At 47.7% G+C, this 27,566-nt stretch overlaps 2 protein-coding genes across 8 annotated transcripts in view; one reads left to right on the top strand and one right to left on the bottom strand.

Annotated features, from left to right (window-relative positions):
- PALM2AKAP2 (PALM2 and AKAP2 fusion) overlaps positions 1-12,726 on the bottom strand; it is a 624,626-nt gene extending 611,900 nt beyond the window's left edge. For all 3 annotated transcript variants that reach the window (XM_059925270.1, XM_059925268.1, XM_059925271.1), the window contains exon 1: positions 12,556-12,726. The gene's annotated coding sequence lies outside the window, so the exon portion shown is untranslated. The remainder of the gene's footprint in view (positions 1-12,555) is intronic.
- A 1,532-nt stretch (positions 12,727-14,258) lies between these two features.
- The window catches only part of PTPN3 (protein tyrosine phosphatase non-receptor type 3), a 110,289-nt gene continuing 96,981 nt past the window's right edge, over positions 14,259-27,566 (top strand). For 2 of the 5 annotated variants that reach the window (XM_059925265.1, XM_059925261.1), the window contains exon 1: positions 14,259-14,356. The gene's annotated coding sequence lies outside the window, so the exon portion shown is untranslated. Of the gene's footprint in view, positions 14,357-14,768; positions 14,854-22,486; positions 22,556-23,165; positions 23,353-27,566 lie in introns of those variants that run through there. The other 3 variants (XM_059925263.1, XM_059925264.1, XM_059925262.1) reach the window with 3 other exon arrangements.

The following is a 27,566-nucleotide window of genomic DNA, read 5'->3' as shown; positions in this document are numbered from 1 at the left end:
AGTCTGCGATCTCTATAAGGACAAGGACAAATTTGCCTTTATATCCCAGTGCCTGACAGAGTGCTTTCCAGCCCCCATGAGTGGGTGGATGGGGAGATAGATAAACTGAATGGATAACAGTCTCTTGCACAGAAAAAGATCTTCCAAGAGAAGACCTAGGGCAGACTGCTTCATTAGATCCACTAATTTTGACAGGAGTTTCATCTGGTTCCACAACTTAGTGGAGTGTACCATGCACTACACCAGGCTCTGTGCCAGCGGAGCAATCAAGAACAATCTCTCCCCTCGAGGACCTCATGATAGTAGGGGAGACATTGTCCTAGGCTTTTTCAGGTTGCAAGGAAAAGACATACTCAGGTTTCATAGATACTGACGAAAGGGCTAGATTAAGATACTGCCTGCATAGAAGGGTTTCTTGCGTGGAAGTAAGGAAGTATGAAAACCCCCTCTGGAACAGTGCCTCCAAGGCAGGGATGTCAAGTAGATCTCATGGAGGTTAGAATTAAAGTTCCTTGATCAGTCAGCTTTTGCCCCAGTAATAGACCATCCCCCCAAAACTCAGTGTCTTAAAACAATAACAGTTTATTTGCAGTTTGGTTGTACTTCCCATTTTCCTCCTTCTTCTGGGACCAGCAGTCTACCCGGTCTAGTCTTTTTATGGCAGAAGCAGAAGTGCAAGAGGGACAAGCTTGACCATACAAGTCTGCTGCAAGCCTCTGATTGCATCACATCTGCTAACATCCCATTGGTCAAAGCAAGTCACATGGCCCAGCCCAAAGTTCAGCAGGGAGAAGTCCAGCTACTTCTAGTGTAAGGAACTTCTGGGTCATGTGGCAGAAAGCTTGGATGCAGGAAGGAGGGAAGAATGGGGGCCAATGCAATCTCAATCTATACAACCTACCACACTCATTTTTCAGGATAGTGGTCATCTTAAAAACACATATTAATGACTTTGTTTTTTGTCTTCTCACAAATAAGCTCCATAAAATCAAGGACTTGACTGTATTCCCAGAACCTAGAACAGTACATGGCAGATGGTTGGTGCTAATCAATAATTGTTGAATGAAAGATGCCTCTTGCTGCCTCCTGCTCACATCCTCACTTCCCAAGAGATGGCGTCTGATTAGACAGGGTTGTTAAAGATGGTACAAGGTGCCGACTAAGGAGTTTGGACTTTATTCGGTGGGCAGGCCCCGGGGAGCCGTTGGAAGTTTGCAAGCAGAGGAGTAACCTGTTCGAATCTGTGCTTTAGCAAGATTAACCTGTTACCAGATTTCAAGAAAAAACTGAGAGGAAGCTGGAGACCGGTTGGGAGGCTATTTATAGGAGTCCAGGTGAGAGGTAAGGAGGTCCTGGAGTGGAAGGAGGAGTCTGGGAAGGATGTGAGAACTATCATGGGGGTAGAATGGAGAGAACATGTCATTTTCTTAGATGACAAGACAGGGAGGCATTGGGGCTGGGCGCCCAGGCAGTTGGCAGATGGTCAGTGGATAAGGACCAGGTTTGTGTGATAGAGTTGACCTATTAGGTTGGGACGTGTTGAGTTTGAAGCGCTTTGGGGATATCTAGCTGGAGGTATCTAGTAGCCACCAAAAATGCAGAACTAGCCTTCAGAAGAGATTTCTCATGAATATCTTAATCTGTTCATTTATATCAAGTATTCCATTTGCATATGATACCCACGTAGGCAAACTCTTCTAAACCTGCTGGATATCCCCACGAGCTAAAGATCAGGCAAAGCAGCTTGGGGTGAGTTGTTTGGTTTTCATAAGTCTCCGTATGGAGGAGAAAAGGGCAAAGTACAGCAGCAGGAAATCAGATTCAGAGAGAGACACTTGACCTCTGCCAGGCATGAGCGCCTTTCTTTCTCTAGAACTTTAAACCCTGCCAATGACAGCCCCCGGCTTTCATAAAATCAACACATATTTATTAGTCCCTTCTCTGTGCCAGGCACTGTGCTCAGGGCCAGAGACAAGGGGATTAATATGGAAAAGTCCCTGCCCTCGGGGTGGGAGAAGGGCAGAGACTTCCAGGCTTAGGTAAGCCCAACCAAGGGATACAGGAGCTTGGATAAACGTTCAGTGGGCATTAAAAACAGGGGCTGGTCGATTCTGTCTGACTAGAGGGTGGAAGATAGTAATAGACACCAAAGGTTCACGAAAGGTCCAGGTGGATGGGGATGGACAATTATACAGAACATTCCAGATATAGAGCATAACTTGAGTCAGGGCTAGTGACAGAGGTGAACCAGCGGACTGCATTAGTATTTTGGAAGGGCTGACACTTGAGGGCAGGAGGAAGGGGAGAGGAGGGGCCAGGGGAAGGAGAGGCCAAGGTGATGCAGGACTCAGATGGTGCACGGCTTTGAACCCCAGGAGAAGGAATTAGAAATGTAGCCAGGATTTTCTGTCCCTGAAACATTTTACACAGGGGTCCTGAAGGTCTGGCTTTCCCTTTCTTAGGAGAACAAGGTAACTCATAATAAATCCTGATTGATTTAGATAATCCTGATTATCTAAAAGGAGATAAAATATTTTAATCCCCTACATGACATAGTCATGCATGGTCAAAGGCTTACAAATTATGTGCATGGTGTTTTCAGTTTGAAAACGCCTTCACACATCTTACCTCATCCAGCCCTCACAGTATTTGAGACGGAGGTGTTCCCAATATCTCATTGACATATGAGACCATTAGATTTAGAAGGAGTCCCTAACAACTACTTCTCACGATAATCATGAAAACCTTTCTTCAAAAAGCCTTAAAGATTAGCGTGAGAATGTGTAACTAAGGAAGCCTGTCTTCTCTGCTCTCAGGAATGAGAAAAGTGTGTCTGGCTGTCAAATGACTTACGGAGAACTGTGTTGGTTGGGCCAGTGATTTCCAAATGCCCTTCAGTCTGTGGACCAGTTGCATTGGATTCACCCAAGAGTGTTCGCTCCCCAGGTGACTCTGGTTTACAGTCACCTAGAAAAGTGGTCATTTGGCCTCTTTTGGTTGCAAGAATAACTTGAGGCCTTAATGGTAAAAATGTGTTCAATAGGCCTCCTGTCTTGGCATCACTCAGGTAGCTTAATTACCATGCAGTTTCCTGGACCTGACCCAGATCTATCAAATCAGAATCTCCAGAGGTGGGACCCTGGAATTTATATTTTGAACAAACTCCCAAGATCTGCATGTTCATTTACTTATGGATATCTCTTACTATGTGACAGACGCCATTCCAGGCATGGGGGTGTAATGGTGAGAAAGACCCACAATATCCCTCCCCTAAAGACACTCACATTTTGACTCAGCTCTTTGAATGCTGGGGTTTGACAACGGCCTTAACATAAATGCACGGTTGCTGTATGACTACAGGAGCCAATATGAAAGATGGACACCTCAAAGAATCCCAGAATAGACACTCAGCTGGGCCCTGGCAAGCCAGGGATAAAAGCAGTTTGGAAAACAAAGGTCACAAGGCAGAGGCCTCAGCAGCAGGAGCTCCTGTTGTGGCGGCCCCAGTTATCTCGTGCTGGTAAGAAACCACTCTCAAGACTCAGTGGCTGAAAATGACATTTTTTTTTTTTTTAATTTCTCATGATTCAGGGTGTTGACTGGGTGGTTCTTCTACTGGTCTTCTCTGGGCTCAGCTGAGACAAATCTGGCCTGACTGGGCCTCTCTCCACGGAGTCCTTTATCCCGGGCTTCTTAATGGTAATGGCATGGTGGTCCAGGGTTCCATGAGGGCCAGCCACAGTGGCAAGTGCCTATTAAATATCTACTTGTGACCTGTTTGCTGATGTCCCATTAGCCAAATCAAGTCACTTTCACTTAGCCTCAGGTGGGAGGGGACTACACAGGTATAGGACACCAGGAAGTCACTTCTTTGGGGGTCATTAGTGTAACACTTGACCACAGTTTCTCTGGTTGTTTCTTTTTTTTTTTTTTAATTTTTTAATTTTTTTTTTTGTTGGCCGTGCCACACACCTCGCGAGAACTTAGTTCCCCGACCAGGGATTGAACCCGGGCCCACGGCAGTGAAAGTGCGGAGTCCTAACCACTGCACCAGCAGCGAAGTCCCTCTCTGGCTGTCTCTTGATCTTGGGATCTCTTTGTGTGCCTTCTCACTTCTTTCCCTGTGTTCTCCAGTTTAAATTTCTACGTGAGGGGACTTCGCTGGTGGCGCAGTGGTTAGGAATCTCCCTACCAATGCAGGGGACACAGGTTCGATCCCTGGTCCGGGAAGATCCCACATGCCACAGAACAACTAAGCCCGTGTGCCACAACTACTGAGCCTGTGCTCTAGAGCCCGCGAGCCACAACTACTGAGCCTGCGTGCCACAACTACTGAAGCCCGCGTGCCTAGAGCCCGTGCTCCGCAACAAGAGAAGCCACCGCAATGAGAAGCTCGTGCACCGCAATGAAGAGTAGCCCCCACTCACCACAACTAGAGAAAGCCCGCACGCAGCAACGAAGACCCAACACAGCCAAAAATAAATAAATTAAATAAATAAATTTTTTAAAAAAAGATTACTTCAGTGTTAGTGTTGCTTAATAAATAGCTAAAGAGATATTTTTTCCTCCTGAATGGGAAGGATACTTTCCTTTGCTCCATATGCCAAGGCTGGCTTTGCAGAATGGGTCCATTTCCTCCTGCTGGACAGTCCTTGTCTGTCCCCATTTCCGTGCAGGGACATAGACAGCCAGGCTGGGTTGGGTTTTCAGTGGCTCCGCCAAAGCTGGAGACAGAGCAGTACATGTTCCCACGGTCACCTCTTTATCCAAAGCGTGGAAAACTGACTTCATAACTGGCACAGGCTGTGTTTGGGTCAGGAACCCAATATTAACTACAAAGACTGACCTCAACCCAGGGAACTTGAAAAGAAACTAGATAACACTGTTGGGAAATTGTTCCCTCCTGTGAACTGGCATTTGAAATACGTACTAATATTATGCACATTTTTTTTAATGCCATTGAACGAAGTGTAATGGAAAATAATACACTGGCCTTGGGAAGTCAAGGGACTTGGGCTGACTTGAACATATCAATAAGGCAATCCAATTTCAACTAGTTTTCTCTCACATCACACGCTTGGTAGGTTCCTGGTTCTCTCTAGGCTCCCAGCATAAGAAGAAATGATGGTAGCAGACTTGCTCAGTTGCATATAATGTGTTCAGTGTGAATCTAGAGGAATCTAAATGCAGAAGGAGGGGCCCTTGAGTCTGCCTATGCAGTCAGAGAAAGCTGGTTACTCAGACTGGACAAGACTGAGAGACAGATGAAGGCTGCCCTCAATGCGTCCATCCTACAGTGGGAGGATGAAATATCGTCACAAGTGCTGACAAAATCGGCCAGCTTCCCATATTTGAGACTGTTTATGATTCTAGGTCACAATGAAATTGAAACCATGAGACACTAAGTGGGGTTTAGCATCCCCACTCTATTTCCTGGTAATTCCCTGGTAATTTCTATGTTGCATTTTACTCACTCTGTTATTCCTGGTCCTGATGTCTAAAGATGGAGCTCATGGAATTAACTAGCTCAGCAACCCAGGTAGACAACAAAGTGGTCCTTGACCTGTAGACCTTCTGCCAGCACAACTAGGTGACTCCCGGGTGTGAAGAGGCAGGGTTGATGTCCTAAATCCTTGAGTTGTTTCACATAGAAATTGAGTCATAGTGATATCTAATCACTAATTAATTATACCTTATCTGGGACACCACTGATCACATTGCTCCCTAATCTACCTATCTACATCCATTTGTGTCTCTTTTCAATCCCTCTGTTGGTCAATTAATTATCAAGCTTGCATGCAAAATTCTGGAAGAAATTCCAGAAGGACTTTAGATACAATGTAATGCTTCTTGCTCACTGCCGAAAGGCCAGCAATTTTTCAGAAGGAGCTCATAGCCCTTTGCATACCTTGCTCAGAAATTATAGTCACAGCCCACATAATCAGGAAGATCTCTGGCCCCATTCAGGGGATTTTCCAAGAGCCTTCCAAAGGGACGTGCACGTTTATAACTAAATGCAAGTCAAAATGAGATGACTCCTGGGGTACAGGAGTTAAAAAGCTCATAACCAGTTGGGATAATCCAGGAAGAGGTAGCTGGTAAGATGGATCTTAAAGGATGGATAGGATTTCTTTCTTTTTTTTTTTTTAAATTTATTTTTTTATACAGCAGGTTCTTATTAGTTATCCATTTTATACATATTAGTGTATATATGTCAATCCCAATCTCCCAATTCATCACACACACACACCCGCCACTTTCTCCTCTTGGTGTCCATACGTTTGTTCTCTACATCTGTGTCTCTATTTCTGCCCTGCAAACCGGTTAAGGATGGATAGGATTTCAACAGGCAGAGATGAGAGAATGAGTCATTTCAGGAGGTTGATATGGGTGGCCTTCATTCTTCAAGGGGAAACAAGAACAAGGTTTGTGCTTGGGCTTGGACTGGGATGACCAAGGCTGGACAAGGTGGTGGCATCAAAGACCAAACTGAGAGAAGCTCACAGTGGTGAAAAAATGGAGACAGAGTAATGTTTTCTCATACAGAAGCTGGAGAACTTCACCTTGGAAGGGGAGGCTTAGGATGAAGAAGAGCAGCGTCTGTGTCGGCTTTGGTGGCTGCCACATGAAGTCAATCCCCAAGCACTATTCAGGCATCTTGGCAGGAAATCAGACAACTCTCATCAACCCATACTTTGTATGCAAAGATGATAGGCCTTAGGAGCTCTGCTGTCTCTGACCAAACACAGATTTCTTTAACTTCACATGTGACTCATGTTTACAGAGGCATCGCTGGATAGTCTGTTTGGACTGTGATGCAGTGACTATGTGTACCATGGAAAAAATGAGAAAGACATCCTAGCAGGACGCCAGAGCGCAGTTGAGGAAATCCTGTGATGTGTCATCCATGCAACGCTAGAAGGTCAGCAGAGCACGGGGCAGGCTGAACAGCGTCCACCGTTCTTGAAATGTCACCAGGGGGTGGGAGCACAGTTTTCTGCCGGGCCCAGATCAGGTTTCCAGCGTCTCAGGGATGAAATGGTCAGCCAAGCTAGGACAGGTTTCAGATGACCGCCTTTTCCTGAATGCAACTCAGTCGAGGCCTGGGTCGTTGCAGTCCCCCATCTTCTTTCTCTGGCCGTTTTGTTACCAGCTGTGTCAGGAAAGCATCACTCTTGATCTTAAGGTCACTGAAAGGACTTTTTACTTCTCTTTCATCCTCATCCAAAGCTCTTCTTTTCTGTTCCATTCCTCAGCCACATGCATTTCCAAAAAAGGAGTAAGAGTTCTTGACTTAACGGCTGTTTCTTTTGAGCAAGCTATACATTGTCAGGCCCTGGTCATACTTACAGCCTTGACTTGTCAAGTAACCTATGCTCTGTGCTTCGTTAGCAAAATTTGGAGGGAGTCAAAAATGTAAAACAATTTTTAAAATATATTGTGCATACATCATTATTTTTTTCCAGAGAGAACTGGTTTACTTTGAAATAAGTTATATGTCCCACAGTAGATAATTCAGAAGGTACACAAATGTTTATAGCAAAAAGTAAACACCCGTCCCTCTCTTGCCCCACTTGTCCAATTCCTCTTCGGGAGGTAACGACCTTCCTTGTTTCAGTTTGGTGTGTACTCTACATACTTCAATGTGTTTATTTTAAGGTCCACTCCTCTAAGCACCACTATGACTGCCACCATTACTGCCTCCTTCCAGTCCCATGGTTAGCTTGTTCTTGGCCCCAGGAGAGCATGGTTAGATGGATGCAGTCAGAGATCCAAGGTCAAGAGCAGAGAGCCTGAGAGCTCTCTATTAGGGGGTCCATATTTGCCTGAAGGGAATGTTCTCTCTCCACATCTCTTTCCCTCCCCTTCTGCCCCTCTACACATGCACCTCCTTTAAGAAGCTGATGCTCTTGTCCTTAGTCCCATTCATCAAAGCATCAGTGATACCTACAAGATCATCTCTTAGTAAAATTTCCCATCCTTTTCGTTTATTACTCACACTATGTTCTTGGTGTGCACACATTGGAGGCTGTAGGACAGAAGTTATAAAACTTCAGTGTACATAAGATTCTTATAGTTAATTATAAAATGCAGGTCCCTGGGTTCCACAATCAGAGATTCAGAAGGTCTGACCTGAAGCCAGGAGTCTGCTTTTTCACAAGGACTCCTTCTCCCAAGGCGAACTTGATATATGGTTCCTGGATCAAACTTTTAAAATGCTGCCTTCAGTATTGTTCCTGACTCCTTTCCCTTGAATCGTCTGTTAAGGAAACCCTGAGTGTTTCCTTTATCATTGCCGATTTTTTAAAGCCATGACCTGTGTGTGGACTCTTCTACATTGCCTGGGTGTTTTTCTCTTTCTCCTTCTGTTCTCGGGCACTTGAACCTTCAAGGTGTGGTTGGGAGACTTGACAAACCCATTCTCTCTGGGTTTTGTAAGATGACACCACTCCTTTCAAGGAAGGCCATTGCTTAAATACTATCAGCCACAGCTCAGGACGCCAACTTTCACTCTCTGCATTTCTCTCCACTTCAGAGTCCGATCTCAAAGTCCCTAGACTAACATTTCCATTTTACATGCAGCAGCAAATCTATGTGGTGGTCCATGGGGCTATTATGGTCCTTTTGGTCCTCTGGCATATCTACAGCATGTGCACAAGAAGAGTGTTTTTAAAACTCAGGTCTATGTATCCCTGAGGGTTCGCTCATGTATTCTTGGAGGTCTGAAAACCCTCTGAGATAACTGTTGAATGTTATCTTTCCATTTTGATGATAATATTAAAAATATATGCATAATCTGGATCCTGTGGCTGACTCCCTTACAGTGGAGGGCTGCTACATGAATTCAGTTCCCATATTCAAAGCGACAGTTTAAAGGGACAGCATTTAACTTTTGGTGTGTTGACAAGCATATTTGGCTTCCATCTGGCTCAGACTGAAAGACTGAGTCCTTCCTGGGGGTGACAAGGGGAGGGCCCTCAGGTTCTGGCCCCTGGTACCTCTTTGGCTTCATCTCCTGCAGCTTGCCCCTTGCCCCACCAGCCTCCTTACTGTAGACGTGCTCCCTTAAGGGCCTTTCTACTGTTATTCTCTCTGCCCAGAAGGTTCTTCCCTCAGATAGCTGCATGAATAATTCCCTCATCTCCTTCAGGTCTTTGCTTAAGTGATTAAATTTCTCAGTCCTATTTCAAATTGCAATTCCGCACTCACCCCACCTCCATCCCTCTGCCTATCACCCTTACCCCTGGTCTCTTCACATACAACAACATTCACTTATTCATAATGTGTGTTGTTCATTGTCTGGCTTGCCCTGTTAGCATGCATGCCCACAAGAGCAGAAATGGTTGTTTTGTTCACTGATGTCTCCCAGGCACTTAGAGCAGTGCCTGACACACAGTAGGTGTTTAATAAATATTTGATGAAGGAATGAATGAATTAACAACATTCACCTCATCTCTGTTCTTGTATTTATGCTCAATTTGTTCATCGGTTTTCCAGACAAAACTCCTCTTTTGGCAGTGATGATTTGCAATGGAAAGACATTTTTTAATGGCTAAAACTTTACACTTAAAAATTTGTGTTTCTCAAAGTGAGATCTATGTGGTCCAAGAATTCCAAGAATGCAAGCTGAGGGGATGAGGGGTCCCAAGTCAGACTAACACGTCTCTACAGGCTCCTGACTTGACCACTTCCTCTCCCTCCCTCCTGGGCCAGGGACAGACAGCCTGTCGCGATCTGCCACCGCTGGACAAGCACAGACAGGCCTCCGTGAAAGGAACCTCTCATGTTTTCGCCCAGTTTGAGTGTCATTTTCCCTCTCTTTGCCTCGCTTTCTTTGGCTTGCCAACTTTCAAGTTTGTTTCATTTTTCCTGATAATAAAAGAAACACACTTACCGTAAAACAAGATTTAGGGACCTCTAAAGACATACAAAGAAATAGATGCCCAAAGACTTGAAATTCCCCTGATTTGTAAAAGATACCTTCTGTATTTTGTTTCTCTGCTTATAAATGCAATACTCAGACACAGCCGCCACCATTAATATTTTGGTGCATTTCTTCCTAGTCCTTTTTCTATGTGTATGTATTAAGATGAAATATAGGGCTTCCCTGGTGGCGCAGTGGTTGAGAATCTGCCTGCCAATGCAGGGGACACGGGTTCGAGCCCTGGTCTGGGAAGATCCCACATGCTGCGGAGCAACTGGGCCCGTGAGCCACAACTACTGAGCCTGCGCGTCTGGAGCCTGTGCTCCGCAACGGGAGAGGCCGCGACAGTGAGAGGCCCGCGCACCACGATGAAGAGTGGCCCCCGCTTGCCACAACTAGAGAAAGCCCTCGCACAGAAACGAAGACCCAACACAGCCAAAAATAAATAAATAATAAAAATAAAGGAATTCCTTAAAAAAAAAAAAAAAAAAAGATGAAATATAGGAAGTTACTGATATTCAACCGTTGTTGACCTAGGAAATGGCGATTTTATATGGTATACCCTAGTCATTCACACAGTTGAAGCCATACTGTGTGTATAATTTTACATCCTATTCTTTTCACTTGTCATTATAACAGCACCACTTGCCCATGTATTTGTGAGCTTGCGTTAACAGCACAAATAATTGATGAGCATTAGCATCTCAGCTGGGAGCCCTGCCTCATAAATCATTGAAAACAGTCCACGTGGTGCCCAGGCTTCCTGAGTCTTGACATGAATGACAATCGCAGTGATTCTTCCAGGAAACTCGTCCTATAAATGCCCCCAGCCAATTGCCTGGGTGCAGTACCTGGCACCAGATTTTCTGCCCAAATGGCAGCTTCTGGGAATGCTGCTAGTAACTGTGTCCGGTCGTTCATCTTGTTCCTCTTAAATGAATTCGTTCCTTACCAGTGATGCATATTGGGTTTGTGGTATGTCTTCCTCTCCAATGAAATGACTCTCTTTGGCTTTTTGTGTTTCCTGTTGTTTGTTTAGTGGTTTCTGGGCCAGGTACAGTCTACCAGCATGATTGAAAGAGAGAGCTGACTTTTTTTAGCTTACCAGCAGTAGGAGGGCTGCTTTTAGGGCCCTGGCTTTCTCTCTGCAAACATCATCAGACTATCAAGTCTGTACTTTTTCATCACAGCAGAGTCCTGAGGAGTCCATGGACCATGTGGTCCCTTTATGTTGTGATTCTGCCTCCAAAATGATTGCCCAGGGACAGTAATCTATGTGGGTCCTCATTATCTGAGACTGGGGATAGCCCTGTTCCTCACGGGGTCTCTATTTGCTCTACATCTGGCTGGGTTCAACCACATAGACTAAGAAGATTATATGTCCATCCGAAAGTCCCATTTGCATAAGGTTTGGGAGCTTATAAGGTCAACTGTCATTGCTGATAATAACATCATGTCACTCCAGGTGCAACAGTTTAAAAGGATGAACTTTAACATTTTGGCCCCAAGAAGAAAACAGTAACAGGAGACCAGAACATTTAAAGGTAATCTACAGCGTATAAACATATCAAAGGGTTAGAGAAAATAAGGCAAAAAGACACAAAAAATGAAATATGCGGTCTCTCTTATGATCGATGCCTGGCAAGCAGAGAGGCAAGATTATAAATATTGACCCTGGCTTTGAGGTCAGTCCAACTTGCATTCAAATCCTGACCGTCTCTTACTAGTTGTGAAAGACTCCTAGATTACTTCCTTTTCTGTAAAACTGACCTAAAAACACCCACTCTGCAGAATGACTGTATGGAGTAAAGACAGAATATGTGTAAAATATTGATCACACGTGAGCTTGATAATAGCAGTTATTATTGTTATTATTAGACACACAAAACTTCAAGAATTTTTGATTTGATCTTTTAAATGTTTAACATTGCAAACACAACATTGGGACAGTAATAGATAAACTTAAAAAGAAAAACCAACCTCACTACCCCCCAAAATCAGACTATTTACATTTTCCCATATTTCCATTACACAGGGTATTTGTATTTTCAGCTTTTCTTCACCTAACATTGTACTGTAAGTTTCCTCCTGTTGCAGCACGGTCTAGTTTAGTGTAAAATAGTTATTATTTCAACAAATATACCGTAATCTAATTAATCATTCCTCTATTTGTGAACATTTATTTGTTTGGGGAATATTCTTTCCTTTTGTTCCTGTTTCTGCTATGGTGAGTTGAAATGCACGATTTAAAAAATATTTAGGCCTTTTTCCTTAGGTGTATAGATATTTTTTAGCTCGAATTTGAGCACTGTATAAGCTAATGACTGTTTACTGTGGAGAAGGAAGAGGTAGCTTCAGCCTAGTTTCTAGTGGAAGGCAAATTGGGACAACTCCAAGAATCCTCATGTTTATTAACCTCGGTTTCCTCATCTCAGCACTTGACAAACTGGTATGAGGATGACCGATAACTGAGGTAGGCACTCAAAAAATGGATCTTTAAAGTGGACTAAACCCGCTCACGTTCTTGATTTCATTCATTCCCCACACAGCGCCCAGACCGAAGCGGTAGGTATTCATATTATCTGAAGCACAGAGGTAGGTATTCATATCATTTGGGGTAAGGTTCTTACCCCAGGTCACACAGCGGCTGGGAGAGGACGGAGAACGTCTTTCGCGGATTCTGAATTCCCAGCTTTCCCACTGGGCTTTGAAAAAAAAAAAAAAATGCCCCCAGACCCCACCCTAACTGAGGGCGGGAACCGAGTGGCTGAGGGTCCAGCTGAGCTCTGCGGGAGGTGTCGCTCGCCCTGCCAGGAGGCTCCGCCTCCCGGGCGCTCGGGCCCCGCCCGGCTCCGAGCATGCCCAGTGCGCTCCCCGCCGTCCCAATGGTGCCGGGAGGGCGCTGCAACTCCAGGTTTTGCTGGCGACCGGAGGTCCGGGGGCGGATGGCGGGGGGCGGGGCCGGGCGGGTCCTGTTCCTGGGACTCCCTGGCTCGGTTGAAATTCCCCGGACAAGACGCTCGGGCGGCGCCCTGTGCAGGGGCGCAACTCCGGGGCAGGGACCGAACTGAAGCACCAGGTGCTGCCGGCTGCCGCCGAGTGGCCCTAGGCCCACAGGGCCCCTGGACCCTCAGGCATCTGGTCCGGACAGGATGATTACAGCCGTCACTCCATCCTTTCATTCACATATTCATTCAACAAACTGTTTTTGAGCACCTACTGTGTGCCAGGTGCTGTCGTAGGGACTGGGACAATGTAGTGAAGACGGGCAGGGCTACAGCCCCAGAGCTAAAATTCCAGAGGTGAATACACAGTAAGAAGTAAGCAAGTCAGGGGAAAAGGCAGTTACCGACCTCATCTCCTGCTACTTTGCCCTGCTTGCTATTTCCTAAGCAGTCCTGGGCCTTAGTGTCTGCACTGGCTGATCCCTCTGCCAAAGATGCTCTCCCCAGTTTATCTGCTTGGCTGAAATGTCTGACCACCTCATTGAAAACTGCACTCCCTCCACCCCAAGTTTCTTTCCCTCTCGTAAAGCATATCACCTTCTACTACTTGTCTATCGCCTGCCTCTCTTCCGCCAAACTCCGGCAAGGGACAGGATTTCTGTCTATTCACCGCACGTGAAGAATCAGAGTAAGTGATCAATAATTATTTGTTGAATGAATTAATGGATAGTGATAAATGTGAAGAAAATAAAGTGACGACATGGAACAGAGGGCTAACTTAGTAAGGTGGTCAGGGAAGGCCTCAGAGAAGGAGGACCTACGTACAATGAGAAGGTTCCAGCCACGGGAATAGCTGGGCAAAGACGTCCCACACAGAGGAGGAAAGGCATGTGTAAATGTCCTGAGGCTAGACAAGTTCTGAGTGTTTGATGGACAGAAAGGTGCTCATGGGGCTGCAGGAATGCAGGAGCCAGATCAGGTAAGTCTTGGGAAGAAAGTTCAAGCCAGGAAGTTTCTAGTGGAACGGGATGGGCACTGCACTGGGAGTCAGCAGGGCCCCAGCTCGGCAAGACTTCTCCTTAAGTCAAAGATTTGTTTAGCGCCGGCTGCTCGACATCCCTAGGCATAAAATCACTTAGGGCTGGGCACACAGTAGGTGCCCAAGAAATGGTAATGGAACGAATGCCTGCGTGCATGCGCGAGGGGACACCGGCCTGCACGGAACTCGGCAAGAGAGCCCTGGTGGCCCTGGGAGACGCGTCCGAGCACACCGGCCTCGGGTGGGGGCGGGGGCGTCCCGCAGGGCGTTCCGGGAGCCCGCCCCCCGCCCGGCGCGCGGGCCCGTCGCGGCCAGCCGGGCCGGCGGGAGCCGCCCGCGGGCGGCACTGGGCATGCTCAGACGGCGGCCAGGTCGCGCCGCGAGCGAGCTTCTGCGCCGCCCGCACGCGCGACCTACCTGGGCGCCCCGCGCCCCCAGATGCTGCAGGTACGGGCCGGCGCGACCCCGGCGGGCTGGGGGCAGGGCGCGGGGCCACCGGGGGCCGGGGTCGCGCTGGGCGCTGCCCCGCCCCCACGCTTCCCCAGGCGCGCGGCGAACGCGCGGGCGGGCTGGCGGACGCGGCGGCCCCGGGTTCCCGGCGCCTCGTCGGGGCGGGGAGGGGGCGCCCTGGCCGCGCTCACCTGGTGGGGCGCGGGCGGGAGGGAGCAGGCCGGGCCGGGTGGGGCTGGGTCCCGGCGATCCGGGAGGGCCCAGCGGCCGGCGATCCGGGAGGGCCCAGCGCCGCCGTGACCGCGTCCCCTGCCCCGGCCGCCGAGGGGTTGCACAGCCCGCGTGGAGCCAGCCAAGCGCGGCGGCCAGACCTTCTTGGCTCCCAGGGCGAATTCGCCTCTCGGCTTTCAAAGATGGCATTTCCTGGGCCTGGCACGAACTCCAGCGCCAATAAATCCTCCCCGTTCCACGGGTGATATGGAATGATTTATCAGGTACCTGCGGTGAGACAGCTGCAGTGGGGGAGTGTATGTGAGAGCGCCCAGTCCCCCGGAAATTCCCGTTTTCAGCAACCTGAACTTACTGAGAAGTTGAGGTTGCCTTAAAAATTCATGGGAAGTTGAGACTAGTTGACACCTGGGTTTTCCGAGGTGGGAAAGAGCTTGTGACTCGGAAACTGGAGACCTCCGTTCAGGTTGGGCTCCCCCTTGGCCAGCTGGTGACCTTGGGGCGAGTTGTCTAACCTCTCTGATCTTCATTTTCCTCCCCTGCAAACAGCCGGTAATAATGCCCACCTCACTGGGTTGTTGGGTGGATTAAGTGGGATAAATTATGTGGAGGTGTTGGGCACCGTGCCCGGCCAAAGCAAGGAAGCAGTTGGCATGATGGGAATTTAACTCGTTTAGAGACCCTCGTGGCTCCCATTTCACCAGGAAATTGGAATTACAAAAGCATCTTCAGGGCCTGGTGCCAGATTGACAGACCCTGTCTTGTGCCCAGGAGAACTTCTACTGAAATCTTTGGAAAAACAATTTAGCAGAATTGTAATCGGAGAGCACCTTCTTTAAAAGCAGTTTTATACATTCAGAAACTCCAGAAGTTGGCAGTTCAGCTTGACTTACAAAAGAGCTGTTTTGCAAGATGATCCATCTCGCAAGTGTTTAAGCAGATGATGCTTTGAAAGTAAAGCCTAGTTAGGAAGATTCCTGTTCTAAAAAGCTCCCAAACCCAGCTTTCAGTGATAATTTAAATTAGCGTTTCTTAACTTTGGCAATGTTAACATTTGAGGTTCAATAATTCTTTGTTGTGAGGCCTTTTCTAGCATTGTAGGATGTTTAGCAGCATCTTTGGTCTCTACCTAGTAGATTCCGGTAGCAATCCCTTTCCCTCAGTTGTGCCAATCAAAAATGCTTCCAGACGTCCCTCCCTGTGCGGGGGCAGGGCACAAATTTTCCCTTTCTCCCCCCTTTAGAACCACCCTGCTTTCTGTCATCAGCCTATCTGAGTTGTTTGAGAAGTTCGTTTTATGTTTTTACTATAATAACCAACCTTTGTATAGACTTGTAGAACTGCACAGAGTACATCCACGTGCATCAACTCATTTAATTTTTACAACTCCCCCGTGAGGCTGGTGTGATTCCTATTTTACAGGTGAGGAAACTGAGGCTTTGAGCAGTCAATTACACAGTATGTGGTGTAGCTGGGATATAACTCATGTCGTCTGGTTCCACGGACAGGTCTTTTTCTTCTGCATCAGGCTGCTCTTTATTGTATTGAGACTTTCAAATAGATGGCGTTCCTGATGATTAAGGCAAGATGTAAAGTAGATTGGAAGCTGGAAACCTTTCTGGCTAGTTGAAAATTAACAACAGCAAGCTATTTTCTGACGGAGAGTAGGTCATTCTAGTTAAATATTCTAGTTTATAATAAGCTCCCATAAATCCTGCATACAGTTGATGGAATACCAATTTGCAGAGAATTAGAGTAGAATAAAACGTGCCTAATACTCTGTATTGATCCTGCCTTGTCTCTGGTGATTTGCTGTCTCCTAAAACCAACTCGTATATGCAAATTAGACATTAGCTGGAATGTAAAAGGTTAGGTTACTGAAGGCATCTCAGAGTGGCTGGAGTGGCTGAGGCATTCCATTCAGCAAGCATTTATTGAGCTGCTTCTACATGGCAGATGCAGTGCTGGGTGGGGATGCAGAGTGGGCCAGTGGACTCCAGCGAACCCCGGGGTGCCTGGGGAACTTCTCCTCAAGGAGAGGGCAGGTCTTGCCAGGCCAGACACACAGGAGGCCAAGGTCAGGGACAGCTTGGGGCGGGAGAAAGAACCTAAGTTAACACAGAGTCCAATTCAGGATCCCAGACTGCTTCACCATCCTTTTTTTGAGCCCTCCATTTCCACATTTTATCATAGAGAAGGTATTCTGGTGGCTTGTAACATTCCCATTCAAGTGCCAGGAACCTGGTCAGAGATGTATCTCATCTCTGAAAGAAGTTGGGGTTTCAAGCTGGTAATTGGTCTCAGGGGATTGAGACCAACTCCTTGATTGTTGACTGTGATCTGGGAGGTTCTGCATGCATTGTTTAATTTCAGTGTGCTCCCTCTCTCCTCTTACAGTTGAGGAAACTCAGCTAGCAAAGGTAGTGTGGGACCAGGAGCTAGAGGGACGAACTGGGACCTTCTGAACCTCGGGTCCAGGCACACGAGGAATTCCATTTTCTAGGATGGACATAATCTACCAGAGGACTTTGGGGATTGGAGGGAACAGGAAGACAAGGCACCCTACCCACCCCCCACCAACCTCAGGGTTTGTGGCATGTTGGGGGATGGGGGGAACCTGCGATGTGTGGTCCTTCCCTCTCTCCTTAGGTAAGTGCCTGTTGACCGTAATCCCAAGTGCTCACCTTCCTTCCTTCAGACAATGGTCCTGGAAAGCAGGGCCACCCTCTTCATCTCTTCGCAGGGGTTGGGATGCCGAGGGCAATCCCCTGGCGTTGACAGGCTGGGAGTGTGGGGCAGCCAGCTGGTGTAGCTTCCCAAGCCTGGGCTCTTCTTTTTTTTAAAGGTTTATTGATTGATTGATTGATTGATTGATTGCTATGTTGGGTCTTCGTTTCTGTGCTAGGGTTTTCTCTAGTTGCGGCAAGTGGGGGCCACTCTTCATCGCGGTGCGTGGGCCTCTCACTATTGTGGCCTCTCTTGTTGCGGAGCACAGGCTCCAGATGCACAGGCTCAGTCGTTGTGGCTCACGGACCTAGTTGCTCCGCGGCATGTGGGATCTTCCCAGACCAGGGCTCGAACCCATGTCCCCTGCATTAGCAGGCAGATTCTCAACCACTGCGCCACCAGGGAAGCCCAAGCCTGGGCTCTTCTGACCAACTCTAATAGAGACAAGATCGGACCAGGTCAGTGTCCACTCTGCCCAGGTCTGGGTCCTGGCAACTGCAGACTCTGATCTCACAGGCGTCTCCTTTCATCTGCCTGAGGGGGAACTAAAAGGGAGTGCTTGGTAGGTCCCTGGCTGAAATCTGATCTGGTCATGGGTTCCGAGACCCAGAGATCTTGCATCTCCATACGATGCACCTGTAATAACCTTCTGCCTCCAGGGGAAGATCAGCTGTGAGCACAGATGTAACAGCAAATTCAGACCTTTATTGAGCCTATACTATGTGTCAGGCCCTAGGGTTACAGAGATGAAAGCTGAACCCGTCTTGGAAGGATTCATGGTGGAGTTGGGAAGACAGTGACATTGTGACATTTCTGTGTGAGTGTATACATGCATGTGGACATGCATGTGCTATCTATCTATCTGTCTGATAACTGCTTTAAAAGAGGATAAAGCTAGACGCAAGAGACCCCAGTGGAGAGAGCCATTCATTCTGACGGGCATTGGGGACCACCATAGGGAGTAGTTGGCATTTGAATTCAGCCTTGAAGGTAGAAAAAGATGGTATTCAGGGGGCAGACAGAACGGCAGATGCAAAGACTCAGAGGCATGAAGAGACCTCTTGTATTTCAGGAATGGTGACTCTTCCCAGGCCCAGCCTCCTGATCTTGGCTAATGCAGGACCCATCTCCTATAGTTAGGGTATCCCCCCATCTCTGTACAGGGGCCTGGCCTCACTCAACCCAGGGTATGTGTCCATTCTCCTTGTTTGTCCTGCATAGGAACGATGTCTCTGTGCTGTCTCTGAGGCGTGAGCACCCTCTGCCAGGGATACCGCTGGTTTTAGTTATTAGACACTGATATGGCACTTACTAGCTGCCAGGCAGTGTTCTGAGTGCTTTCCAAATATTAATCACTCTTTTAATCTTTGTAGCAACTCTCTGGCCGTGCTGCTTCCCTGAGTACTGGCCACTGGGTAGGTAGGTGGGGGCAGAGCTCATGTCCCTGGTCTGTGTCCCTCTGTGGATGATGCTCTCTCATCATGGTACAGCTTCTCCTGGCTGCGGTTTACATCGATGTGCCAGGAAGCAGCCAAGTCTGAGAGTCGTGATGGAGTGCTGACTGCCCCGGATTTTTCTCCCTGACCCCGTTTCCTTCAGGGGTCCAGCAGGGCTCCACTGACTACATTTTCTGAACCAAAGACTGGGATCTGTAGTCTGAGAAAGAATGTGCTGCGTCTTTGTGCAAGAGGAGGCCTGGGAGGTGTTGTTTGGATACTGAGAGTGGAATTTTTGAGACATTTTGATGGTTTATGTGGAAAGTTAGGACAGAGCATTTGAAATTGGGATAGTCCTGGAAAATTCAGGTCCCGTGATTTACTGTCGGGATACATAAGCTTTTAGTAAATAGTTAAGCAATGTGTAGTTTGAATTTTCTGTACTGAGCCTCTTGGAGCCTCAAAATGGAATAAATAGTACCTTCTAGCCCCAGAATCTTGCTAGTACTTACCAGCCCCAGTTTACAGATGGGATGAGGAAACTGAGGCTCAGCGAGATGAAATGACTCCTGAAAGGGCGTACTGCTCTACGAGGACAGCCAGGGTTTGAACTCAAGTCTGTCCCCAGGGAAATGCTTGACTGTAAAAGGAGGATAATAATAGAACCTGTTTCCATTAAATTGACCATGTTAAAGGAGCTAATGACCGAAAACCCACTCAGGTAGAACTTGGCACAGAAAAGGGTCCCCTCCCTTTGTGTTCGTGCCGCTGACCCGCAGACAAGCGCCTTGTTTAGCCTTCGATGCTGAGAGTGGCCATCGCGAGTGATGGCCTGCTCCCAGGGCAGGGCTGAGTGCCCGGCTCACAGGGCTAGAGGGACGTTCCAAGGGGCAGGATCCAGGACCAGAAAGGGGCCGTGGCCAGCTGGATGCTGTGTTGACGAAAGGCACTGGTCTGACTTAGAGAGAGGGGTGTGAAGACCTGGCCCCTGCACGCTACTTCCCTCAGGTGAGTCAGCCTCGGTCTAGACCTGAGGGTCTTGGTGGGAGAGGTAGCAACCAGCTCTGGCAGCCGTCCCTTGACCCGAACCACTGGTGGGCCTGGAGTGGAGATAATGACAGCCTTAGCTCAGGTCTTGCTCGCTTTGCTCCCCCCCCCAATTCCCTCCCCAGGTCTGGTTATCAAATTCATACATGGTTGCTGTAGAAAATTAAGGTGTCAGGAAGCAATGGAAAAATCATGCATGGTGTTCTTCCTGGAAGCAGCTCTCCCACCACCATCACCACCATGGAGGACTCCACACGCCAGCCTGTTCTCTGCTGCAGCCAAGGGGGTCTTTCAGAACTTCTTCCTTTTGCTTTTAGAATAAAAGACAAAACTAATGTTGGCATCTCCTGCAGGCCCTGGTGTACATGCTTTGGTCCCCGTGCTTTCTCTGCTCACAGGGCCAGTGAGAACCTGGAACCTTCCTCCCCTCCTCCCCAGTTAACTCATTCTTTGGGCCTTGGCTCCATGATTGTAGATGCCTCCCCTCGCCTTCCTGCTGTGGGTAAAACTGCCTGCTGTAAACGCTCACATTCTGGCCACCAGGTCTCTCTCCTTTTACAGCACTTTTCACAGTTGCAATTTTGTGCTTAATTAGTGTAATATTTGTATTAGTACCTGTCTCCCCAGCTACACTGTGAGCTCTGTGAAATCAGGGTCTCTCTTCCTTTAAACACACATGCACACACCACACACACACTTTCTTTGAGACTTATTTTTTTTCTTTTAACTTTTTATTTTGACCTAATTCAGACTTACAGAGAAGTTCCAAGAATAGAACAGAGAACTCCCGTATACCCTTCACCCAGATTCCTCAAATGTTACCGTTTTATCACATTTATTTTATTCTTCTCTCTAGGTATACATTTTTTTCCTAAACCATTTGAGGATCATTTATAGACTCTTCCTTTCCCCCTAAATACTTCAGTGTATTTCCTAAAACCAATGACATTCTCCTGTATAACTATGGTACACTTTTTAAACAAGAAATCAGTATTGATACAGTACTGTTATCTAATCTACAGACCTACAGGCTTTGCCGGTTGTCTTGGTAGTGTCCTTTGTAGCAAAGAAAACCCCAGATCGTGTGTTGCATGTGGTTATGTCTCTTCAGTCTCCTTTAAATTAGAGCAGTTCCTCAGGCTTTCTTTGTCCTTTATGACCTTGACATTTTTGGAGAATACAGGCCAGTTATTTGGTAGAATGCTCCTCAGTTTCAGTCTGTTTTAACCCACCATGTGTCTTCAATGCCACTGAAACATCAAATGCACTCAGTTAACATTTGGTGAATGAAAAAAGTCAGCAGGTTGTCTAGTCTCCCCCACTCCCACTCCTTTCAGCAGAAGGATGTTGTGGGTTTTTTTGTTTTTTTAAATTTATTTTTGGCTGCGTTGGGTCTTTGTTGCTGGGCGCAGGCTTTCTCTAGTTGCGGCGAGCGGGGGCTACTCTTTGTTGCGGTGCGCGGGCTTCTCGTTGCGGTGCGCGTGCTTCTCGTTGCAGTGGCTTCTCTTGTTGGGGAGCACAGGCTCTAGGCGCGCGGGCTTCAGTAGTTGTGGCTTGCGGGCTCTAGAGCGCAGGCTCAGTAGTTGTGGCGCACAGGCTTAGTTTCTCCGCGCCATGTGGGGTCTTCCCGGCCCAGGCCTCGAACCTGTGTCCCCTGCATTGGCAGGCGGATTCTTAACCCCTGTGCCACCAGGGAAGCCCAGGATGTTGTTATTTAGTTGCCATCTTGCTGTATATAGATTTGAATCTTGCTACTTTTATTTTTATGCATTTATTTTTTAATGGAAGTGTAGTTGACATACAATATTATGTCAGTTTCAGGTGAACAACATAGTGATTCGACATTTGCCTACATTATGAAATGATCACCACGATAAGTCTAGTAACCATCTGTCCCCATACAAAGTTATTACAGTAGTGTGGTCTATATTCCTTAAGCTGTATATTACATCCCTGTGGCTTATGTATTTTATAACTGGAAGTTTGTACTTCTTAATCCCTTCACCTAGTTTGCCCAACCCATCCCCCCGCCCCCTGCAACCATCTGTTTGTCCTCTGTATCTATGAGTCTATTTCTGTTTTGTTTCATTTGTTCTTTTGTTTTTTAGATTTCACATGTAAGTGAAGTCATACAGTATTTGTCTTTCTCTGTCTGGCTTACCTCACTTAGCACAATACCCTCTAGATCAGCGGTCCCCAAGCGTTTTGGCACCAGGGACCAGTTCCGTGGAAGACAGTTTTTCCATGGACGGCTGGGGGGGGTGGGCGGGGGGACAGTTCAGGCAGTAATGGGAGCGATGGGGAGCGGCAGATGAAGCTTCGCTCGCTCGCCGCTCACGTCCTTCTGTGCGGCCTGGTTCCTAAAAGGCCGCGGCCCAGTACCGGTCTGCAGCCCGGGGGTTGGGGACCCATCCTCTAGATCCATGTTCCCACAAATGGCAAGATTTTAGTCTTTTTTATGGCTGAGTAATATTCCATTGTATATATACACCACATCTTCTTTGTTCATTCATCTATCCTGATATTCTTTTTTAATAACACAGCTTTCCCCCCAAAAGAGAGGCTTCCTCCAGGGATAGTGAGCCTGCTGTCTCTGCAGGAATACAGGCGGATGCCGGGCCATGGCTTGGCAGGGACGCTAGAGAGGAGAACAGAACGTTTGGTGAGGGGCAAGGCTCAGCCTGCACGTCCCTCCCGACACTGAGTGCCTTCTCCAACTGCAGCTCTGACTTCCCAGGCCTAGGGGCCCAAGAATAAGGTAACTAGAATTTCTAATCCAAACCAGAACATTTTGAGAATAAATGGGGGGCTGTTAATAATTGCATCTAATCAAGTAACTTCAACTGGGGCTATCCTGGACAAATCAGGATATGTGGTCACTCTACCCAAATGTGACTTTGAAGTTGGAGATCAGTGCCTGGGGATCAGCCTAGAAAACCCTCTAGCAGTAGGAATTTTCTGCGTGGACAAAGCAAAACTCATCTCCCTGGCATTACCTGCAGGCCCATATTAGTGGTTTTGGTCCTCTCTGTGGCCGCACCTCCCTTGGTGTGCCCCTCCCAGCCTTTCTCCTGCTACATCCACCTTGTTTCAGCCCTCCCCTCACCTGTTCCTTCCTGCCACGGGGACTGAGAGAGCCTGGAACATCACTTCCAAACCCAGGCTGGATGGAGGAGGCGGGTGGGGTTTGTGATACATGCACAGGGGGGAAAACAAGCCAGCTGTGCTTCCTACTGACCCAGTTTTAATGAAACTTAAGAGCCAGGGTGTGTAAGTGAGGTATGGCTGGAGACCAGAGTTTCCCTAGACCTCATCTTTCCCACCCGGCCCCCTCAGTGCTCACACTTCCACCTGTCTTTCGTGCGCAGACACCCAGGTTCCTCTTCCAGCCCTAGTTCTGAGATCAGAACCGAGTCGCCGGTCTTTGGCAGAGGCACGGAAGCAGCTGGCATTGGGGACCCAGGCACAAGAGGATGGGCATTGAATGACTAGAAGGTGCAGAGAAGGACTTGGATGCAGAGAGACCAGCCAGGAAACCAGCATCGAGGGAGTCTGGTAACAAGGCCAATACAGGGTCATTTATCAGGAAGCCTAGAGTTGCAGTATTGAATGCCTGACACTCGGTCACGGGGGCGGGCACTGGTGTCTGATTAGCCCAGTTCCTTAACTCATTTTCTGCCTAGCAAAAAACACGAACTCTGCCTTCCTGGATTAAAAAGTGTAGGCATACCTCATTGTATTGGGCTTCGCAGGTACTGTGTTTTTTACATTGAAGGTTTGTGGCAACCCTGCATCAATCAGGTCTTTTGGTGCCATTTTTCCAACAGCATTTGCTCACTTCGGCTCTCTGTGTCACCTTTTGGTAATTCTCGCAATATTTCAAACACTCTACTGGCAAAAGATAATGAGTCACTGAAGGCTCAAATGATGGTTAGCATTTTTTAGCAATAAAGTATGTTTAATTAAGGTATGTATATTGTTTTTTAGACATAATGCTGTTACACACTTAATAAACTACAGTATAGTGTAAACATAACTTTTATATGCACTGGGAAACCAAAAAAATTGTGTGACTCGCTTTATTGCGATATTTGCTTTATTGCGGTGTTCTGGAACGGAACCCACAGTATCTCCGAGGTATGCCTGTTTTATAGGGTGAAAATGTGAAGGTATAGAGATTTTCTGGGGCATCCTAGTCTTGTGGACTTCAAGAACATGGTCCAGTACAGTATAGTGTTTTTATAACTCCAGGCATTGGTGGCTTTAAGGGAAAAGCCAGTTAGTGAGAGTTTCTAGTTATTAGAATGCAAGATACTAGCACTTACTGAACTTTGGAAATATTTCTGGTTAACTGCGATATTATGTTTACTGGTTAAAAATGTTCTCCCCCACCCCACCCAGGCATAGCTATGTAAAAGCATTGAGTTTGAGGTCACCTTTTACAGGACAGTGAGGGTCACACGGTGTCTGAACTGGAAAGGACCTCAGAAGAACCTTTTCCAGCTCCCTCTCTTTACAGATGGGGAAACTGAGGCATGCTCAGGGCACACAGATAGTCACAGAGCAGGGACTGGTACCTGCATCATACAGTTTCCAGCCCCCAGATCTTGGGTGTATTTTCTGGATCTCATCTAAGGAAGTTTATTAAATAGACTGTATATTTCTATCATTTTGTTAACATCTTTTGGCATTTGTCTTAACTGTAGAAATAAGCTGTATTGGCATCAAAGTATTAATAGTTGTGCATTTCTTGCTCTTTTATGTAGAAGTTGCTAGGCTGATTTTTTTTTTAATTAATTTATTTTTGGCTGCATTGAGTGTTCGTTGCTGTGCTCGGGCTTCTCATTGCAGTGGCTTCTCTTGTGGATCTCGGGCTCTAGGCATGCGGGCTTCAGTAGTTGTGGCATGCGGGCTCAGTAGCTGTGGCTCGCGGGCTCTAGAGCACAGGCTCAGTAGTTGTGCACGGGCTTAGTTGTTCCTCAGCATGTGGGATCTTCCTGGACCAGGGCTCGAACCCGTGTTCCATGCATTGGCAGGTGGATTCTTAACCACTGAACCACCAGGGAAGCCCTGCTAGGCTGATTGTTTTTTTCATTTTTATGTAAGAAGATGATATATACCTTCCATTGAGTTTCTGTATTCTGTACTAGTGTTTCTCAAACTTTAGCACATCAGAATCGCCTTTTAAAACACAAGCTGCTATACCCCACCCCCAGAGTTTCTGAGTCAGTGGGTCTGAATCAGACTCAGGTGAGGCCTCAGAATTTGCATTTCTTTTTTTTTTTCTTTAATTTTTGGCCAGGCCACGTGGCATGCGGGATTTTAGCTCCCCGACCAGGGATCGGACCTGTGCCCCCTGCGGTGGAAGCTCGGAGTCTTAACCACTGGACTGCCAGGGAAGTCCCATAATTTGCATTTCTAACAAACTCCTCGGTGATGCTGCTGGTCCAGAGACCAGAGACCATCCTTTGAGGACCACTGCCCCAGGCTTAGTGATAGTTCCAGATGGTGTGCTCTGTGCTTTACAGCCAGCTGGGCCCTCCTTGCTGCCCAACCAGCCTTCCGTCCTCCCCTGTTGCTCCCATGCCAGCCAGCCTAACTTCTCCACTCTCTCTGGGTCTCCTACCTGTTGCCCTCCCCTCTCCAGATGACCCCACCACCTGTGGCCCTGGGATGTTCAGGGCCGTCTGGAGGGAGCTTCCTCGCCTTTCCCCCTCCCTCCTTCATTTTCTCTTTCTCCCTTTCTTCCAGTTTGAGAAATGAGTGTCTCTGGCTCTGGCTTACCTCTCCACTTCCAGTTGAAAACTGTCATCCCATCACCTGAAAAAAAAAAAAAAAGAAAAGCCTTCTCCCAGCCCGGCCTTACCATTAGGTCACCGCCCCATCACTCCCTTCCTTTCACTGCCGAGCCTGCTGACGGAATAGTTTACAGTCGCAGAAAAAAATTGGCTCTCACCTCTCTTGACATAGACATGCTATTCAATTCCAGGAGTTCAGGTTTTCTATACCTATGCTGAAAGACGGTTTTTTTAAGGGTTTTTTGTTTTTGTTTTTTTTGTTGTTTTGGCTGCATCGGGTCTTTGCTGCTGGGCGCGGGCTTTCTCTAGTTGCGGCGAGCAGGGGCTACTCTTCGTTGCAGTGGGCGAGCTCCTCATGTGGTGGCTTCTCTTGTTGTGGAGCACAGGCTCTAGGCATGCGGGCTTCAGTAGTTGTGGCATGTGTGCTCAGTAGTTGTGGCACGCAGGCTCAGTAGTTGTGGCGCGCGGGCTGTAGGGCACGTGGGCTTCAGTAGTTGTGGCTCAAGGGCTTAGTTGCTCTGCAGCATGTGGGATCTTCCCAGACCAGGGATCAAACCCGTGTCCCCTGCATTGGCAGGTGGATTCTTAACCACTGCGCCACCAGGGAAATCCCAGAGAGACATATTTTTTTATTTGTGGTAAAATACACATAACATAAAATTTACCATTTTAACCATTTTTAAGTGTATATACAGTTCAGTGGCATTAAGCACAGTCACATTTCTGTGCTACCATCACCACCATGCATCCACAGAACTCTCTTCATCTTACAAAACTGAAACCCTACCCATTGCACACTAACTCTCCATTCCCTCCCCAACCCCCCACCCCATCCCTGGCAACCACCCTCTACTTTCTGTCTCTATAATTTTGTCTACTCTAGGTACCTCATATAACTGGAATCATGCAGTACTTGCCCTTTTGTGACTGGCTTATTTCACTTAGCGTAATGTCCTCCAGGTTCATCCATGTTGTCACATGTGTCAGAATTTTCTTCCTTTTTAAGGCTGAGTAATGCTCCATTGAACATACATACAACATTTTGTTATTCAGTCATGTGTCAATGGACGCCTAGGTTGCTTCCACCTTTTGGCTACTGCAAGTAGTACTTCTATGAACATGGGTGTACCGAAGGACACAATTCTGATTAAAGGGGGCTTGCAACCTCAGGTGAGATGTTTAGGCATTTATTTATCTAGCAGTCTCAGCTTTATCTATCGTCTGCATCCCCCAGCCCATCGTCCCCAGGCTTCCCCACCTGCCCCTTGAGCAACACTACCCTTGCTGTGATGGCCAGGAACCGCTCACTTGTCAAGATCAGTGGCATTTGGTCACTCAGACCATTTGGTCTTTGTGCCGATGCCCTCCTGCTGGGGCTTCTGTGATGCAGCTCCCCTCCTGCCTCCCCACCCACCCTGGCTCATCCTCTGCTCTCTGGCTCCTTTCCCTCTGCTCTGTAGTCCTGCAGGCCTTCCTGGGTGAGCACACCTGATCCCATCATCAGGGGCTCACAGGTCTGTTCCAGCCTGGTCATCTCTGTGTGTATCACATCTGAACATCTCCCCCTGAGTGTCCCCAGGTCCCTCTTCTGCATGTGCATGTCCAAAGCAGAGCTCTGCACCTTCCTCCTTAAAAATGTTCTCTCTGTAAGTGACATGTCTTCCAGCTTAGAAACCCCAGGGTCTCCCTTCACTCCCCCTACAGCTGCACTGGACAAATCCCTCCCATCACACCTCAACCCCTCCTCCAACCTGCCCTTCCTTCCCCGCCACTAAAACTGGGTGGGTTCACACACTTCTCCCATTTGCCTCCACTTTGCCTCTCTCCCCAGTGGGTCCCTAACATTTATACCTGCTTCATGTTGTTGCCAGAAAGTGTTCCCTGCAGAAGCACTAAGATCGCCTCTTCTCTGCGGGTCCCATGTCACCTGGCTCCATCCGGCCTTGCTTTCCCCTGTCTCTCCCCCTAACC

The sequence above is a fragment of the Balaenoptera ricei genome, chromosome 6 (assembly GCF_028023285.1).
Source record: "Balaenoptera ricei isolate mBalRic1 chromosome 6, mBalRic1.hap2, whole genome shotgun sequence".
Lineage (NCBI taxonomy): Eukaryota > Metazoa > Chordata > Mammalia > Artiodactyla > Balaenopteridae > Balaenoptera > Balaenoptera ricei.
This window is presented reverse-complemented; position numbering and strand designations above follow the sequence as displayed.